The sequence below is a fragment of the Mobula hypostoma genome, chromosome 1, assembly GCF_963921235.1.
Source record: "Mobula hypostoma chromosome 1, sMobHyp1.1, whole genome shotgun sequence".
In the NCBI taxonomy this organism is placed as follows: domain Eukaryota; kingdom Metazoa; phylum Chordata; class Chondrichthyes; order Myliobatiformes; family Myliobatidae; genus Mobula; species Mobula hypostoma.
In genome coordinates, this window is record NC_086097.1 from 177,198,544 (window position 1) to 177,219,389 (window position 20,846).

A 20,846-nucleotide genomic window follows, 5' to 3' on the forward strand; every position below is an offset into this window, starting at 1 on the left:
AATCGGACATGATGGAATGGCCTAATTCTTCTTAAGGTTTTATACATGGGATTAATAAATAAATCTAAATCTATTTCACACATTGCAAAACAGAATCCAATCTAACACTTAAAACTCATTGGAGCATCATAGGGCAATGAAAGGAGCAATCTTTCCTTTAGTCACTCTGCCAGTGTACTCGTACCCCTACACTTAGCATTCCTTTTGGCAATGGCCATGAACTCAGCTACAGTCACTCACCCTGACATATCACCACGAATTAAACACAAACATGAACAAAGCAACACTTGTACAGATTACTTAGCACATCACAATCCATCAGGGAGTGTGAATCCAACATTTATTAAGGCCCTGCTTGTCAGTTTTACTACAACTAGTTATTTATATTTAACCAGTTTCAGCCACTAATTCACACCGGTAAGTGACCAGATCATTCCAAATCCAATATAAAGCCCTGAGAATGGTTAATATGTCAAAGTGACAGATGTGATAAGCTATTAAATGGTTCTCTAGAATGATAAGGTGGACTCTTGACTTCACAATCTACCTCATTATGATCTTGTACCTTGTTGTTTACCTGCACTGCACTTTTTCTGTAGATGTTACACTTCATTCTGCATTGCTGTTGTTTTATCTTGTTCTGCCTCAAAGCTCTGTGCAATGATTTGATCGGTATAAACAGTATGCAAGACAGGGTTTTCACTGTATCTCGGTACACATGACAATTCCAATTCCAATTCCACTTGAAGAGATGGAGGATAATAAGGTTATTTTCTACAGTAAACACTGGTAAGGCTGAACAGGGACATGCTACATTCCCTAAGTCTGCTGAGGATGTAGATTCTTGGCCATTGCATCTATGTGGTTGGACCAGTGGGGAGGATCAAGCTGCTGGAAGAACTCAGAGGGTCAAGCAGCATCTGTAGAGGCAAAAAGATGGTCAAAGTTTCAGGTTGAGACCCTGCATGAGGATGACCAGTCATGTCTTGACCCAGAACATTGACTACCTCTTTGTTTCCACAGATGTTGCCTGACCATCTGTGGAAGTTTGAACGTACAAGAGGCGGAGTAGAGTAATGATAGTGCTAAATGGCAACTCCTTTGCTTGCATCTTCGGAAACAGCTCTATTTCCACCTTTAATATCTTTATTTTTCCCTTTCAGGGTTCTTTTGAAGACCTTGACCTGGAGTTACATGCTGACGCTTGGTTCTTTGTGGGAATGGGACCCGCTCTCAGGGTTTCACAACTGGCCGTTGTTTGACACGCCAAGGGCTTGGCCTAAGGGTCCGGCTCAGATTTGGGAGCCTAGGATCTCGGGGCTCTGGAGATGGACAGATTTTGCTGGTGGGGGAGGGTGGATTTTTGCTTGCTGCCACTTACGTGCGGGAGGGAGGGGAGCTGGAGGGGACTTTGGGGTCCTAACAGTTAACTGTCGTTCATTCTTTGGGTCACTCCTCTGTTTTCATGGATGGTTGCGAAGAAAAAGCATTTCAGGATGTATATTAAATTGGACCTTTGAACCTACAAGACTGAAAGGAGATTTGACAGAGGTATATAAAAAGTGTTACGTATGGTCAGTACTGAGGTATGGATCATGGACCCTGAAGAAGGATGACATGAAACAAATTAATGTTTTTGAAATGTGGTGCTATCGACGAATGTTGAAGATCAGCTAGGTAGATAAAGTTTCAAATGAGAGGGTTTTATCCAAAGTTTAAGTCCAGTCGATTTGCTTTTTATTGTCATTTCGACCATAAACTGCTGGTACAGTACACAGTAAAAACAAAGCAACATTCCTCCAGGACCCTGGTGCTACATGAAACAACACAAAACTACACTAGACTAAGTGAGACAACAGAAGGCTACACTGGTGTACGTAAGACGACAGAAAAACTACAGTAGACTACAGACCTACACAGGACTACATAAAGTGCACAAAACAGTCAGGGCAGTACGATAAATAATAAACAAGACAATAGGCTCAGTGCTTCAGTACCTTTTGCCAGATGGCAGGAGGGAGAAGAGTTTGCGTGGGGTCCTTCGCAATGCTGTTGGCTTTACAGGTGCAGCATGTAGTGTAAATATCTGTGATGGCAGGAAGAGAGACCCCGATGATCTTCTCAGCTGACCTCACTGTCCACTGCAGGGTCTTGCGATCTGAGACGGTACAATTCCTGAACCAGCTGCTCAGGATGTTCTCAATACATCCTTTGTAGAATGTGGTGAGGATGGGGGGTGGGAGATGGACTTTTCTCAATCTTCGCAGAAAGTAGAAATGCTGCTGTGCTTTCTTGGCTATGGAGCTGGCGTTGAGGGACCAGGTGAGATTCTCCGCCAGGTGAACACCAAGAAATTTGGTGCTCTTAACGATCTCAACGAAGGAGCCATCAATGTTCAGTGAAGAGTGGTCGCTCCGTACTCTCCTGAAGTCAACAACCATCTCTTTTGTTTTGTTCACATTCAGAGACAGGTTGTTGGCTCTGCACCAGTCCGTTAGCCGCTGCACCTCCTCTCTGTATGCTGACTCATCATTCTAGCTGATGAGACCCACCACGGTCGTGTCATCAGCGAACTTGATGATGTGGTTCAAGCTGTGTATTGTTGCACAGTCATGGGTCAGCAGAGTGAACAGCAGTGGACTGAGCACACATAACAACACAGTTGACAGACCATGGATATTGCTGGAGAAGATTATGAAGATAAAGGTTGCTTATTGTGGACAAGTTACGCGGAGAGATAACACCTTGTTGGACTTGCTATATGGAAAGGTGGAGGGAAAGAAAGGAAGAGGAAGGCAAAGAACAATGTGGCTGGATAACATCAAGGATTGGACAAAGCTGGACAAGACTAGGGATTTTGTGGACAAGTGTCGGAATAGAGTGGCATGGAGGAAAATCGTCCACCAAATGGAAAATCCAGATCTGACCTAACGACGATACAAAAATTATAAGTGGTATAGATAGGGTAAATGCAAGCAGGCTTTTTCCACTGAAGTTGGTGGGACTACAACCAGAGGTCATGGGTTAAAGGTGAAAGGTGAGAAATTTAAGGGGAACATGAGGGGGAAGATTCATTTACTCAGATGGTCCAGAGAGTGTGGAAGGAGCTGCCAGCACAAGTGACCTATGTAAGCTCGATTTCAATGCTTAAGAGAAGTTTGGATGGGTACATTGATAGTAAGGACATGGAGGGCTATGGTCCTGTGCTCTCAATGGGAGTAGGCATTTTAAAAGGTTTTAGCATGGTCTAGATGGGCCAAAGGGCCTGTTTCTATGCTGTACTTCTCTATGACTATGATTCGATGACCCCTTCAGTTGCTCTGGCACAAGAAATACTGCAATGCTGGAAATCGGAGCAACATGCATAAAATATTGGAGGAACTTAGCAGATCAGACAGCATTTATGGAGCTAAACAAATGTTTGCCATTTCCGCTAGACCCCTCATCAGGATTGAAAGCGAAAGTGGCAGATACCAGAATAAGCAGGTGTGGAGAATGGGAAAGGAGTACAAGCAGGCAGGTGATAGGTGAGACCAGGTGAGGGGAAAGCTGGATGCATGGGTAAGGGGGATGATCTGAAAAACTGAGAGATAATAGGTGGAAGAGTAAAGGGCTGAAGAAGGAATCTTGCAGGAGAGAAGAGAGGACCATGGAATGAAGGGAGGGGCGAGGGTAACCAGAGAAAGGTGATAGGCAGGTCATGAGGTGGGGTAGAGGAAGAGACAGAGTGAGAGGGCCAACAAAATGGATGAAAACAAAAAAGGGGTCAAGGGAAAGAGGGGTAAAGTAAGCAGAAATTAGAGAAATCAATGTTCATGCCATCCGGTTGGACACTTCTCAGAGGGAGTATGAGGTTCTGTTCCTCCAGCCTGCACTGCTTTTTCTCTGTAACTGTGTATAATCTATGCCTGTATAAGGAACACAGGCAGAACTCACAGTGGTTTTTCCTGTAAGTTCCAGTTAAAAGCATTTTATGTAGGATAGGAAATGGGATACTTGCAGGTCCTGACAGGCTGTGTCATTGGCCAGATCTGTGAACTTATTTTTAGCTCGATGTGGTTATTACTGTCAGTGTATTCACAGGAAGTGTTGGAAATATCATTTGGAGTGAAGAGGTTCACAATGGTTCCATGTGCAAATTTATGCAAGTTGCAGAGTTCAGCTCATGCCCCAGTATTGTAAGGCATTCAACTCAAGGTTTGTGTAAATAAAACAGCAATTCCTTGTATTCATGTAGCACATTCAACATGCCAAGCATCCAGGAAGGATTAGAACAATATTAACAAACAAATTTTGATATTCAATTATCTTTCAGGGTTCGGAAGAAGGCTATTATTCATCAGATTTACATTGATTCCTAATGGAGTAATCCCATCTGTTCCATTCCCCCGTCTCCTAATTCCCCTTCATCCCTACAATTGATTCCCATGGCCCTCAGTTCTCCTTTAGCCACTTACCCACACTAAGGGATCATTTACCTCCGCTTTGTCTCGGAGAGAAGACCGGAGCCCCCAGCACTCTTGACCTCACTATCTATCTCATTATGACTTCATCGTCTACCTGCACTGCTCTTTCTCTGTAGCTTTTACACTTTATTCTGCATTGTTTTTAATCTTATTCTAGCCCAATGCACTGTGTAATAATTTGGTCTGTATGCAAGCTTCTTACTGTGCCTTTATAAAAGAGAAATAATAAACTAATGCCAGTAACAAAAGGAGAAGCGCTATCACAATGCAGATGTGTGGTATGTGTTCTTAAGCTTGGGGATATTCTGCCAGATGAAAGGGGCGATGGGGGGAGGAAAGAATTACCTCATGGCTGCATCATGACCTGATTTGGAAACATCAATGCACAGGAATGGAAAAGTCTACAGAAAGTGATGGATACAGCCCAGTCCGTCGCAGACAAAGCCCTCCTCACCACATGAAAGCAGCATCCATCATCAAAGACCCCCATCATCTAGGCCATGCCCTCTTCTCTCTACTACCATTGTGCAGGAGGTACAAAGGCCTAGATACCTAAACCAAAAGCCATGGATGAACCAGAAAATTTGTAGTGTGCTGCGGGCTAGATCTGTTGCATTCAAGACCGGTGATCCAGAACTATACAAGAAGTCCAGGTACAGCCTACAGAAGGCTATTCTAAGGGCAAAGAAATAATTCCAATTGAAGTTCTCAGAAAGGGGCTTCCCTTCCTCCACCATCAACGCTGCCCTCATCTGCATCTCTTCCATTCCGCGCATGTCTGCCTTCATCCCATCCTTCCACCATCCCACCGGGGATAGAATTTCTCCGGTCCTCACCTACCACCCCACCAGCCTCCGTGTCCAGCACATAGTTCTTTGTAACTTCTGCCATCTCCAATGGGATCACACCATCAAGCACATCTTTCCCTCCACCGCCCCCCCCCCCACTCTCTGCTCTCTGCAGGGATCATTCCCTACGTGACTCCTGTTAGAGTGAGTTTCTTTGGGTAGATGATTTGTTTACACTTAAATGACTGGCCACCAGACTTCTATTTGACTATTTGACAAAGTACTGTGAATTGAGTGCACAACAATGCGCTTCCTAAAAAGGTGTGAATACCAGATGCTTCTGGCGCCGTAGTTTGACCAGATGCTGTAGTTTCAAAGACAGTATTATCTATACATTATAATTGTCTTCTATGTTAGCACGTAAAATGCCAAATAAATGTATTGTGGATTGAAATAAAGGCTGTGGATACCAACCCAAACATGTTGGCGTCGGAAGGAAAGGATGAAGTCAGAAGGTGTGATGTTTTGTATGTAGCTTCAAAAGGAAGCATTGTCTATTATTTTAAGTATTACTTTTGTATTTAGCATATAAATATCAAGCCCACATTGGGCTAGCAGACCTTTCTACCGAAAGCGTCTCGGTGGATATGATGCCTGCTGTACCTTCTTGTGTCGAATAAAGAAGCTGCTTTGTATCTACCAGTGACTCTGTCTCTCCGGTAATTTCCTCCACACGACAACAACTCCCTTGTCCATTTGTCCCTCCCCACTGATCTTCCTCCTGGCACTTCTCCTTGCAACGTGGAACAAGTGCTACACCTGCCCCGACACCTTCTCTCTCAACACCTCCAACATTCCTTCCAGGTGAGGCACAACACTCACCTGTGAGTCTGTTGAGGTCATCTACTACATCAGGTACTCCTGGTGTGGTTTCCTGTATATCAGTGAGACCCAACGTAGATTGGGAGACTGTTTTGCTGAGCACAATCCACCAGAAAAAGCATGATCTCCGAGTGGCCACCCATTTTAATTCCACTTCCAATTCCCATTCCGACATGTTAGTCTATGGCCTCTTCTACTGTCACAAAGAGGCCACACTCAGGTCGGAGGAGCAACATCTTACATTCCGTCTGGGTAGCCTTCAACCTAATCGCATGAACATCTATTTCTTGGACTTCCTGTAATGCCCCTCACCCCCACCTTCTTCACCATTCCCCATTCCCATATCATTCCATATCAACCAACTGGTGGGAAGGTTCAAAGACATCTTCAATCTCTCATTGTTGCAGTCGGAGGTTTGAAACTGCTTCTAAAGTGCAATAATCATACCAGTGCCCAAGAAGAGCAGGATGAACTGCCTTAACAACTATCACAAAGCTGCACTCTCATCTACTGTGATGAAGTACTTTGAGCTGTTGGTGTTGGCCAGATCAAATTTTCCCTAAGGAAGGACCTGGATCCATTACATTTAGCCCATTGCAACAATAGATCTGCAGCAGATGAAATCCCACCAACTCTCCATTCAGCCTTGGCTCACCTGGACAACAACAATACCTCGTCAGGCTGCTGTTTGCTGATTACAGCTCAGCGTTCAACACCATCATACCCTCAGTTCTAAACAACAGGCTCCAAAACCTGGGCTTCCAAACCTCCCTCTGCAAGTGGGTCCTTGACTTCCTCACCGGGAGACCACAGTCCGAGCAGATCAAAAGTAATATCCCCTCCTCACTAACAATCAGCACTGGTGTACCTCACGGATCCACGCTTAGCCCACTTCTCTACTCTCTCTACACTGACAACTCTGTAGCTAGGCACAGCTCAAAGGCCACCTATAAATTTGCAGATAACACAACTATTGTTGGAAGAATGCAAACACAAGGAAATCTGCAGATGCTGGAATTTCAAGCAACACACATCAAAGTTGCTGGTGAACACAGCAGGCCAGGCAGCATCTCTAGGAAGAGATACAGTCGACGTTTCGGGCCGAGACCCTTCGTCAGGCCTAACTGAAAGAAGAGCTGGTAAGAGATTGCTGGAAGAATTTCAGATGGTGACAAGGAGGCATACAGGAGCGAGAACAACAATCTTGCACTCAACGTCAGTAAGATCAAGGAATTTATTGTGGATTTCAGGAAGGGGAAGTCGGGGGAACACACACCAGATCTCATTGAGGGATCAGCAGTTAAAAGGGTGATTCCTCTGACACAAGTTCCTGAGTGTCACTATCTCTGAAGATCTACCCAGGGCCCAACATTTTGATACAATTGCATAGAAGGCATAACAGGGGTTCTATTTCATTTGGAGTTTGAGGAGGCTTGGCATGTCACCAATGACTCTCACAAATTTCTGCAGATGTACCATGAGAGCATTCTAACTGGTTACATCCCCAGATTCTGATTCTCACATCACCAGGTTCAGGAACAGTTATTACCCTACACTATCAGGCTTCCAAACCTGCATGGATAACTTCAATCACCACTTCTCTGAACTTATTCCACAACCTACAGGCTCTCTTACAAGGACTCTTTACAACTCATGTTCTCAATTTTATTTTTTTTATTTGCACAGTTTGTCTTCTTTTGCACATTGGTTGTTTGTCAGTCCATGTTTATGTGTAGTTTTTCATAAATGCTATTTTCCCTGTAAATGCCTGCAAGAAAATGAATCTCAAAGTAGTATATGTTAATAACAATTGATAATAAATTAATTTTGAATTTTAAACTTTGAACCAGTGTTGCCACCTTCACAGATACTTGCACCGAGGACCCTAGGTCCTCAGTTCTTCCAGGGGAACAGCATGCCATGGATTAGTGAGGAAATTTTTGGGATAACAAATTCAAAGCTGAAAATGCATTTTATGTGGGAGGACAACTGCCAGACAGGATTAATTAGCAGAAGAGTCCTTTCTATAAATCGTTAGTAATCTTATTGGAGGAATCTGCTGTGATTTAAACTCTGCAGAAGTTAAGCTCATGGAACACACTACAGCTTCTTAATAGGTTCCACACTGTGAGAACTACTGCAAAGAACCTGTTGAAAAAGAAGCCCTGATTAGCAATAGTGACTGCACACTTTATCTCAGTTACGTTTCCACCTAATCTTGTTCCAAGAACTCTGATTATTTTCATTTATTTGCTCACAAGATGTGGATGCTCCCGACAGTCTGTATTCATTACTCATGTATAATCACCCTTGCAGTGAGCAGTCATTTCAGGGGGGCTAGTGAAAACATGCTGGAGAAATAAAATGCAGCAGATGCTGGAAATAGGAAATAAAGACAAGACTGAAATGCCACCGGTGTCAGAAATCTGGTTTAAGGTGGAACTGGTGAACTTCAGCAACTTCTGGCTGGTGGCTAACAACACAAACAAATACTTTGTTAATCACACTTTTTCTGGCAAATGATCATCGCAAGTAATTTTTGCAACTTCCCTTTGGACCTGAAGGCAATTCAACATGACAGAACTGAGGCAAGGCGACACAGCAGGCCTGTCGCTGAGAGCAAAGAGGACCCTAGGTTCAATTGACGTTAGGCCGAATCGAGGCAGCGAGGTTCAGGCACCAGAGCGTACCAATCCAATAGAACTCGATGTCGGGGAGGTGCCTTGCCGAATAGGAACGGTCAGTTAGAGGCCGAATTGAGGCAGTGGTGTCCAAGCCCCACAGCACATCAAGGTGATTGAACCTGATGTCTGGACATTGATTTAGGCGGGCCAGATTGAAAAGGTCAGGATGTAGGGGCACGAGGCAAGGGACGAAATGGTTCAGATCTCTGCTCTACGAGGTTTACTCAGCTCAGCGCTATGCTATGGGACTCTCCAGCAGACTTCTGTTCAGAACACTATTTGCTTCAGGCTTTTTACTCTGCACATTGGGTGTTGGACAGTATTTTTTTATATATGTGTTCTTTTTTTATGAGCATGATATGTTTTTTTCCTCTCTTTGTACATTGGGTATTTGATGGTCTTTTTTTAATGGGTTCTTTTGGGTTTCTTTGTTTCCTGGCTGCCTTTTAGGAGACAAATCTCAAGGTTGTATAACGTATACATACTTTGATAATAAGTGTACTTTTTGAACTTCAACCTCTAATACAGACAGAAAGAAATGCTGCAGATGTTGGACGTCTGAAATAAAGAGAGAAAGAATGTACTGCAAATGCTGGACATCTGAAATAAAGGCAGATGGTGGGATATCTGAAATAAAGACAGAAAGGAAAAAAAAACAGCAGCCAAGCCAGTATCTAGACCACAAGACCATGACATAGGAGCAGAATTAGGCAATTTGGCCCATTGTGTCTGCTCCACCGTTCCATCATGGCTGATATACTATCTCTCCCATTCTTCTGCCTTCTCCCCATAACCACTGATGCCATGACTAATCAAGAACCTATCAACCTCTGCTTTAAATATACCCAACAGCTTGGCCTCCACAGCTGTCTCTAGCAATGAATTCTGCAGACTCAGCACCCTCTGGCTAAAGAAATTCCTCCTCATCTTTGTTCTAAATGGACATCTCTCTATCTGAGGCTGTGCCCTCTGGTCCTACTCTCCCACTACAGGAAATACCCTCTTCGTATCCACTCCATCTACGTCTTTCAATATTCAATAGCCTTCAGTGAGATCCTGCCTCATTCTTCTAAATTCTAGCAAGTACAGGGCCAGAGCCATCAAAATCCACCTCATACATGAATCCTTTCATTCCCATAATCATTCATGTTAACCTCCTCTGGACCCTCTCCAATGCCAGCACATCCTTTATTAGATAAGGGGCCAAAATCTACTCACAATATTCCAAGTGCAATCTGACAAATGCCTTATAAAGCCTCAGTATTACATCCTTGATTTTATATTCGAGTCCTCTCAAAATGAATGCTAACATTGCACTCGCCTTCCTTACTACTAACTTAACCTGCAAGCTAACCTTTACAAAATCCTGCACAAGGGCATCCAAGTCCCTTTGCATCTCTGAATTTTGAATTTTCCCCCCATTTAGAAAATTGTCTACGCCTTTATTCCATCTACCAAAGTGCATGACCATTCAATTCCCTACATTATATTCCACTTGCTACATCTTTTCCCATTCTCCTAATCTGCCTATGTCCTTCCGCAGACTCTCTGCTTCCTCAATATTCCCTGCCCCTCCACCTATCTTACTATCATCCACAAATTTGGCCACAAAGCCACCAATACCATCATCCTAATTTTTTGCATATAGTGTACAAAGAAGTGGTCACAATTCCAACTATTACGGAACACCATGCTCACTGGCAGCCAACCAGAAAAGCATCTTTTTATTCCATTCTTTGCCTCCTGCCAGTCAGCCAATGCTCTGTCCATGCCAGTATCTTTCCTGTAATACCATGCGTTCTTAGCTTGTTAAACAGCCTCATGTATGACATCTTGACGAAGGCCTTCTGAAAATCCAAGTAAACAACACCTAGTAGGAAGAGCAAGGAAAAAAATTGGAAATATGTTATGTGAAATATTAACCCTTTTTTGGTTCCACATTTGCAATAATGCCTGCCAACTCAACTGTTCTCTTTTCTGGTGGAAGATACTGGAGTTTGAAATGACCAGACTCAAGAACAGTTCCTTCTTCACTGCTATCAGACTTCTGAACTGATCATCTATTTTACATCACCTCCACGATGGGGCTGCCACAATCCTGAACTCTTAATTCTATCTCCTCTGTTATTGTGATTTTTTAATCAATGTGCCCTAGAACACATCTATCCGAAAGCATCACAAATTGGTTCCTCAACTGTTCTGCCCGACACTGCAAGAAACCACAGTTATGGCCACAGCCCAGCACATCGCAGAAATCAGCCTCTGTTCCATGCTCTCTGTCTCAGGGTAGTCAGCATAATCAGAGACCATTCCCATCCTGGTCATTCTCTTTTCCCCCTCTTCCATCGAGCAGGAAATACGAAAGCCTGAAAGCATGTGCCACCAGTCTCAGGGTCAGCTTCTTTCCCATTGTTATAGGAATATTGAATGGTTCCCAGTCCAGTACCATAAGATGGACACTTGATGTCACAATCTACCTCAGCATGGCTTTGCACCTTACTGTCTACCTGCATTACACTTCCTCTGTAACTCCAACAATATGTTCTGCATTGTGTTTTTTTTTGTTTTACTGCCTCAATCTACTTACAAATGATCTGTCTGGATAGCATGCTAAACTAAGTTCTGCAATGCATCTTGATACATGTGACAATAGTAAACGAATACTAAGACCACTTTGTTTCTTTGTTCCCCTCTTATCTACCATGCTTTGAACAGCCATGATCTTCTCCAACACTATCAAATCTCCTCTCATCCTTGCTTAGGATCATAAAGTAATACTGCAGAGAAAGAGGTCCTTCAGCCCAACTGGTCTATACCAACTATGTGCCCAGCAAGTTAATGCTATTTACTCACGTTTGATCCATAGTCCTCTAAACCTCTCCTATCCATTCAGTTATCTAGACGACCTTTAAATGTTGCTCTTGTGCCTGCCTCGGTCATTATTTCTGGCAACTCATTCCAAATACACACTGCACTTTGTGTGAGGGAGGATTCCCTGATGTCCATTTTAAATCTCTCACCTCCAATCTTAAATCTAAAACATTGATTTTGGCACCCCCTTTCTGGAATAAACACTAGATGTTTTTACCCTGTCTAGGCTCCTCGTGATCTTATATATCTCAATTATGTAAACGCTCAATCACCTACGCTCCAGGGAATAAAGTCCTAGTCTATACAAACTCTCCTTGTAACTCAAGTCCAGGCAACATCCTGGTAAATCTTTTCTTCATTCTTTCTAGTTTAATAAAGTCTTTCCTACAAGAGGGTGACCAAAACTGTGCAGTTCCTTGTTCCAATAGATTTCACTCTGCAATTCAAGTGCTTCATGTATAAAAATAGCTCAAGACACAATTGAAATTCTGGACCATTAAGACGAAAAAAAATGCCCATAGGGTACACAAGACAATGAATGGAGCCATGAAATGTGGTTACTCTTTAATCATTAGATTTAGAAGAGACATGAAAATAATTGAAAGGAACAAGGTTTCCACTGCTTCCTACCACTGCATTCTCAATCAGCCTGTCGTTATTAATGCTAATATGCTTTAGGATTAATATTGTTATCTCTGAAGATATGAATTCTAACATATCCTCCCTTCAATCAGCCAGGTCAATTAAATAGTGTAAATCCAGTTGTAGGAACGACAATTGGATCCTGTAGCGAACTTTGGTATGTGCAAGTAGGCTCAATTTGCAATGTTTATCACAGCAGACAGAAGCCAGATCACCGTAATTGTTTTCTGACAATTCAACTTCTTGTTGGCACAGTAAGCTAAAGTTAAAAATGTAATCCGCTCCCATGTTACAAGTCACAGGAGTTGGCATCTTCCAATAATTGTGTTATAATTCTTGGAAACTGCTCGGTTAAATGCAATGATGTGTGCAAAATTGGGAGAGAAACAGGCAGTTGACACATCCCCCATATCTAGGTTGATAAAGGTGTCAATAACAAATTCTCATCTATGTTTTCAAATAGAGTTGTAGAGTCATAGTGTCGAAACAGGTCCCTCAGCCCAACTCATCCATCCAGACCTCCAAGGTATTTCCATTTGCCATGTTTGGTCATATCCCTCTCAATACCTCCATTCATTCACTCCATCCCACCCATTCACCTCAGTAATCAGGATCATCATTCACCAGGTCTTCTCTTCAGCTCCTCCTCACATGTCCGTGACTCCCTCCTTATTGACCATCTCGCTCACCCCACCTCCCACCCCAACAACCGCTCCAGCCAAAAACACCATCTTGGCAGTGAATCAGAATCAGGTTTATTATCATTGGCATCTGTTGTAAAATTTGTTGTTTTGTGGCAGCAAGATAAAAAAATTACAAAAGTTCAAAGTGAAATTTATCATCAGAGTACATACGTATCACCACATCCAACCCTGAGATTCTTTTTCCTACGGGCACACTTAGCAAATCTATAGAACAGTAACAAACAGGATCAATGAACAATGAACTGTGCAAATGCAAATATAAGTAAATAGCTATAAATAACAAGAGCATGAAATAACAAGAAAAAGAGTCATTGAAGTGAGACTGTCAGTTGTGGGAACAGCAGAAATAGAATGAGTATAACTATTGTCAAGTGATCGGCAACAATGAATATATCGAGTCAGGATTTATAAACAAACAAACACTTATTAAACCCTAATAAACAATGAAAAAAAACGAAAACCTAACCGGAAGTAAACTGCTATGTGGCCATTCATTAAACTGCTACTCAGTACTAGTTCTTAAAGCGATAAATGTGAAACCAGTTCTTAAAGCGATAAATTCAAACACAGTTCCTCAAATGGTTAGTTTTAAAGTCCAAGAGGTTTATATTGTCAATTAGGAGAGACTTTCATGAAGTAACGAATTCCTCAAAGACACAACGTCACTGCCACTCCCAGCCGGATCCTGCCTTGTCCACAGGATTCATGACGACAGAAATAAAGTGGTTTTAAAGGCATCTTCCATAGAATAGATCCTGCACAGCCTTTTCTACCACTTTTAGCAGAGGCTATCTCATGCAGATCACTCTTTCAATAATGGTCGATCCTCACAAGACAAAGGAGCAGAAGTAGGCCATTTGGCCCATCAAGTCCGCTCCGCAGCTCACACATGAGCTAAACTATTCACCCATCTTGTTCCAATTTCCGGCTTTTTCCCCATATCCCTTGATACCCTGACTAATTAGATACCTGTCAATCTCCTCCTTAAACACCCTCAATGATCAGGCCTCCACAGCCATATGTGGCAACGAATTCCACAAATCCATGACCCTCCGGCTAAAAAAAGTTTCTCCTCATCTCTGTTTTAACTAGGTACCCTCTAATTTCCAAACCCATTGAACATCTCTTTCAGGGTCCCGTCTTCACTCTCCAATTTTACTGAAAAGATACATTAACAAACCTGGCAGCGATTGTCAAACTGCCAGCCCAGACTTCCTTACCTTACAATAGAACATAAAACTCCGTTTAAAATCAAAACTGCGTCATAATGCAAATATGCAGTGGAGTGGAGTATCTCATTGACATTCTAACTGGAAAGCTAACTGCGTCCCCAGGGTCTTCCCTTTTATACCTGTGGTGAGCATGTCATCACGTGACCTCACATCAGTGGGAAATTACATCAGGTGACCTCCAAAAGACCATTACACCATTCTCACAAGAAAGTCACAAGATCTCCATGAGGTATGTAGCACTATCTCCTTTTGTTCAAAAGCCTGATGGTTGAGGGGTAATAACTGTTCTTGAAACTTGAGGCTCGGGTCCTGAGGCACGTACTTTCTACCTGATGGCAGCTGTGAGAAAAAAGCATGGCCTGGTGGTGAGGATCTTTAATGATGGACCCTGTGCATTGGAGCCTCCATACCAGACTGTGATGGAACCAATCAAAAGGCTGCCTGTTCTTGGATGAGAAGTGTTTACTTATTTTCTTTTATTTGGAGATACCGCGTGGAACAGGCTCTTCCAGCCCAACAAGCCACACTACCCAGAAACCCACCCACTTATTTAACCTCCACTAATCACAGGACAATTTACAATGACCAATTAACCTACTAACCAGTATATCCATGGAATGTGGGAGAAAACCAGGCACCCAGAGGAAACCCACACGTTCCTGGGGTGGACGTTGGACGTACAGAATCCTTAGAGATGGCATCAGAATTGAACCCCAAACTCCCCAAGCTGTAACAGTCTTGCACTAGCCACTATGCTACCATGGTGCCCCAAGTTCAAATGATATATTGACATTTGACTCCGAGGTTGGGATCGAACCCAAGTCTTTGGAGATACGAAGCAGCAGCTTTACCATCTGTGCCACCATAATGCCCGTTGATTGCAACAGCTGGAGCTGCTACATCTTGGTTTCAGTGAGCCAAGTGACCCATTCCTAACCCCAGGTGCCACCTGTGTGGAGTTTTCATGTTCTCCCATGTCCATGGGCATTTCCCCCAGGTGCTTTAAATAGTTTGAATGATCCAGACACCACAGATCCCTGATAGAGAATTTGAGGTTCACCACCTGCCAATGAGAAGAAATTTCTCTGCACCTTGGTTTTCCATGATCACCTCTTGTACATCACCCAGCATTTCCCCAGATGCCAACCAACTAATACCTTATGCCCCAGACCTGGACCCCCCTTATCCTTCTTAGTAACCACCAAACTGGATTGAAGGCTATTTACATCAATCCTGAGAAAATACTTCAGAAAAAGATAGGCCCAATTAAAACAAACTTGTTTGTCCATCTTTTCCAGTTCTAATGAAGTGTCTTGAACCTGAAGGATTAAATCTACTTGTCTCTCCACAGATGCTACCTTACCTGCTGAATGTTGCTGGTATTTTTTGTTTTCATTTCATATTTCTATCGACTGTGCTGTTTTGATTTTGAAGGAGATTGATCAGACTGATGAAGGTGGCTGGTTTCCTTTCCTCAAGCACGTTAGTGAACCAGATAGTTTTTTTTACAACAGTCCGGTTTTTTGTGTACATCATTCCTGAGATTGATTTTGCCTTTAAACTCCATGTCCAATTTAAATTCCCCAGAGGCCATTTCTGCATCAAAAGTCTAGGTCTCTGGATAGCAGTTTAGTTATTTAATCAGAACACTGCAATCTGTTTCAGAGGGTCAGTAATAAAATCTAGAACAAAACTAAAACACAATACTGAGCCCAGTCCTTTCCTCATGCAACCTTTGACCCAAAACGTTGACAATTTCTTTCTTCCCATTAATACTGCTTGATCCATTGAGGTCTTCCAGCAGATTGTTTGTTAAGCCTCAATAGTGACCATCAAGTCCTTTCCCACCTCAGACATTCTCTCTTCTCCACCCTCCCATCAAGCAGAAGACACAAAAGACTGAAAGCATGCACCACCAGGCACAAGACAGCTTCGATCCCACTGTTATAAGACTATTGAATGATTCCCTAATACTGTGAAAATAATGAACTAATTTACCAGTTTACCAGCTTACCAACATGAGTGCACCTCAGGGCTCCTGTTCTACTTTCCTTACACCCATGACTAGGTACTTTAGTACAAGTCCAATACCATCTACAGATTCCCTGATGACACCACTGCAGTAGGCCAAGTCACAGGTGGTGATGTTTCAATGGACAGGTATAAGACAGAACATCTGGTTGAGTGATACCACAACAACCTCAGGATCAACAGCAAGCAAACCAAGGAAATAATTGTTGACTTGAGAAAGGGGGAGTTGGGAGACCACATGCCTGTTCTCATTGGTAAGTCATTGGCTTCAAATCCATGTTTTTAACCTCTCAGGTGACCAGTGCTGCGCCCAGGATGTAGATGCAATCACGAAGAATGCTAGCACCTCTGCTTCCTTAGAAGCTTAATGAGATCTAAAACACGAGGAAGTCTGCAGATGCTGGAAATTCAAGCAACACACATAAAAGTTGCTGGTGAATGCAGCAGGCCAGGCAGCATCTCTAGGTAGAGGTACGCTCTGTCCGCCAGAGAAAGCAGGATCTCCCAGTGGCCACACATTTTAATTCCACGTCCCATTCCCATTCTGATATGTCTATCCACAGCCTCCTCTACTGTAAAGATGAAGCCACACTCAGGTTGGAGGAACAACACCTTATATTCCGTCTGGGTAGCCTCCAACCTGATGGCATGAACATTGACTTCTCAAACTTACACTAATGCCCCACCTCCCCCTCGAACCCCATCCGTTATTTATTTATATACACACATTCTTTCTCTCACTGTCCTTTTTCTCCCTCTGTCCCTCTGAATATACCCCTTGCCCCATCCTCTGGGTCCCCCCCCCCCGCTTGTCTTTCTTCCCGGACCTCCTCTCGTATCCCTTTTGCCAATCACCTGTCCAGCTCTTGGCTCCATCCCTCCCCCTCCTGTATTCTCCTATCATTTCGGATCTCCCCCTCCCCCTTCCACTTTCAAATCTCTTACTAACTATTCTTTCAGTTAGTCCTGACGAAGGGTCTCAGCCCAAAACGTCAACTGTACCTCTTCCTAGAGATGCTGCCTGGCCTGCTGCGTTCACCAGCAACTTTTATGTGTGTTGTTAATGAGATCTAGCATGTCACCAAATACTCCAATCATTTTCAACTGATACACTATTGAAAGTCTCTGATTCCATCGTGGCATGGTACAGCAACGGGAACAGAAGAGGCTGCAGAGGGTAGTGGACACAGCCATCCCTGCCACTGCCTCAGGAAGGTGGCATCTATCTATCCATTACATCTGGGCCATGTCCTTTTCTCGCTGCTACCATCAGGAAGGACATAACAACCCACACCAGTTCAGGGGGTAATTAGGGATGGACAATAAATGCCGGCGTGGCCAATGATGCCCACCACCTATGACATGCCCTCTTCTCATTGTTACTATCGGGGAGTAGAAGCTGAAGGCACACACTCAGTGATTCAGGAACAGCTTCTTCCCCTCTGCCATCTGATTTCTGAATGGACATTGAACCCATGAACACTACCTCACTACTTTTTATTTCTGTTTTGCACTACTTAGTTTAATTTAACTCTTTAATATACATATATATACTTACTGTAATTCAGTTTTTCTTCTACATTTATCAGGTTTTGCATTGTACTACTGTCGCAAAGTAAATATTTCACAACGTATGCCAGTGATATTAAACCTGATTCTGATGCTGATGGCCACATTTTGAGAACAGAAAATAAAACATGGATGTACAGTGTCTATGAAAAGTCTTCACCCACCCCCCCCCCCCAGAAGTTTTCATGTTTTACAATATTGAATCATAGTGGATTTCTTTTGGGTTATTTTTGACACTGATCGACCGAAAAAGACTCTTTCGCATCAAAGTGAAAACAAATCTCTACAAAGTGACCTAAATTAAGTACAAGTATAAAACATAAAATAACTGATTGCATAAGATGATTAAAGATCACCTTAAAGATGATCTGAGTTCTTAAAGATAGTGGAATCAAAGGTTATGGGGGTAAGGCAGGAACTGGATACTGATTGTGGTTGATCAGCCATGATCACAGCGAATGGCGGTGCTGGCTCGAAAGGCTGAATGGCCTACTCCTGCACCTACTGTCTATTGTCTATAAGTATTCACCCCTTTAAGTCAGTAGGTGCATCTTTGGCAGCAATTATGGCCTTGAGTCTGTGTGGATAGGTCTCTATGATTTTTGCACATCTGGACACTAACATTTTTCCCCATTCTTCTTTACTAACCTGCTCGAGGTCTATCAGATTACATGGGGATCGTGAGTGAACAGTCCTTTTCAAGTCGAGCCACAAATTCTCAATTGGATTGAGATCTGGATTCTGACTAGGCCACTCCAGGACATTAACTTTGTTGTTTTTAAGCCATTCCTGTATAGCTTTGGCTTTATGCTTGGGGTCATTGACTTGTTGGAAAACAAATCTTCTGCCAAGTCACAGTTCTCTTTCAGACTGCATCAGGTTTTCCTCCAGGATTTCCCTGCATTTTGCTGCATTCATTTTACCCGCTACCTTCACAAGCCTTCCAGGGCCTGCTGCAGTGAAGCATCCCCACAGCATGATGCAGCCACCACCATGCTTCACAGAAGGAATGGTGTGTTTTTAATGATGTGCAGCACTTTGGTTTACACCAAACATACATTTAGTCTGATGGCCAAAAATCTCAGTTTTGTTTCATCAGACCATAGAGCCTTCTTCCAGCTGACTTCAGAGTCTTCCACAAGCTTTCTACCAAATTCTAGCTGAGACTTCATGTGAGTTTTTCAACGGTGGCTTTCTCCTTGGCACTCTCCCATAAAGCTGTGACTGGTGAAGCACCCAGGCAACAGTTTTTGCGTGCGCAGTCTCTACCGTCTCAGCCACTGAAGCTTGTAATTCTTCCAGAGTTATTGTAGGTCTCCTGGTGGCCTCCCTCACTAGTCCCCTTCTTGCATGGTCACTCAGTTTTTGAGGACGGCCTACTCTAGGCAGATCTACAGCTGTGACATATTCTTTCCATTTCTTGATGACTGACTTAACCACATTCCAAGGGATATTCAGTGACTTGGAAATTTTCTTGTATTCACCTCCTGACTTTCTGCAGAGTAGCTTGATGTGTTCTTTAGTCTTCATGGTGTAGTTTTCACAGACCTTCCAGACACAGGTGTATTTTTACTACAATCAAAACACCTTGACTGCACACATGTGATCTCCATTTAACTGATTATGTGATTTCTAAAACCAATTGACTGCACCAGTGATGATTTGGTGTGTCATATTAAAGGGGGTGAATACTTATGCAATCAATTATTTTGCGTTTGTATTTTGTATTTCCATTACTTTGTAGAGATCTGTTTTCACTTTGATATGAAAGAGTCTTTTCTGTTGATCAGTGTCAAAAAAGCCAAATTAAATCCATTGTGATTCTACATTGTAAAACAATAAAACACAAAACCTTTCAAGGGGGTTGAATACTTTTTATAGGCACTGTAGTTTAATGATTCTTGCCACATGCAGCAACCCTAGCAGTGAAGCACATCTACCGGGCTTTGAAGTATAAAGTCATAGAGCAATACTGCACAGAAATAGGCTCTTCAGTGTACTGAGTCCGTGCTGACCGTGAATCACCTTGCATCTTGTTTAGCACGAACCAGATGGACCGAAGGTCTTGTTTCTGTGATATATGCTATCAATGACTCTCTAATTCTAACCCCTCATTTACACTAATCCTACATTAGTCACATTATTTATTTTATTCCAGAATCTAACCCCACCTACACATTAGCGACAATGTATAGTGAGCTAATTGACTGATGAAGCTGCATGCCTTTGAGATGTATGAGAAACACGATCAATCGCAACACCCCCCTTACTTCTCTAAACTATTCTCTCCAAATTGCCAATGAACTGTTACCTACCAGTGACCTACCCTGTAGGGTAAGGGCAGAAGGGGCAAAAACCAAGTGTATGTTCTGGTTGAATGGAGACACAAGAGACTGAAAATGCTCGAATCTGGAGCAACAAACAATCTGCTAGAGGAACTCAGAGAAGCGGGCTGCGTCTACGGAGGGAAATGGACAGTTGATATTTCTGATCCTGATGAAGGAACTCAACCCAAAATATTGACTATCAATTTCCCTCCAAACAGGACTAACCCACTGAGTTCCTCCAGCATCTCAAGTTTTTCTTCAATGGAGTCACAGAACTATTGAGTTATACAGCACAGACAGGCCCTTGCCAACCAAGGTTCCCAGCTAAGCAGGTCCCATTCCCTCCTGTATGGTCCATATGCCTCTAAACCAGGAGTTGCAGATCTTTCTTTATGCCATTTACTCATACCATTAAGCAAGGGGTCCTTGGACCTCAGGTTAGGAACCCCCGCTCTAAACCTTCCTTGTCCATGTACCTATCCAAGAGCCTTTTAAATGCTGCTTCAAACTCTTCCTCTGACAGTTCATTTCCATATACTAACCACCCTCTGGGTTAATAAGTTGCCCTTCAGGTTAAATCACTACCCTCTCACCTTAAAACTCTGCCCTCTAGTTTTTGATTTCCCAACCCTGGATAAAGACTGTGAATT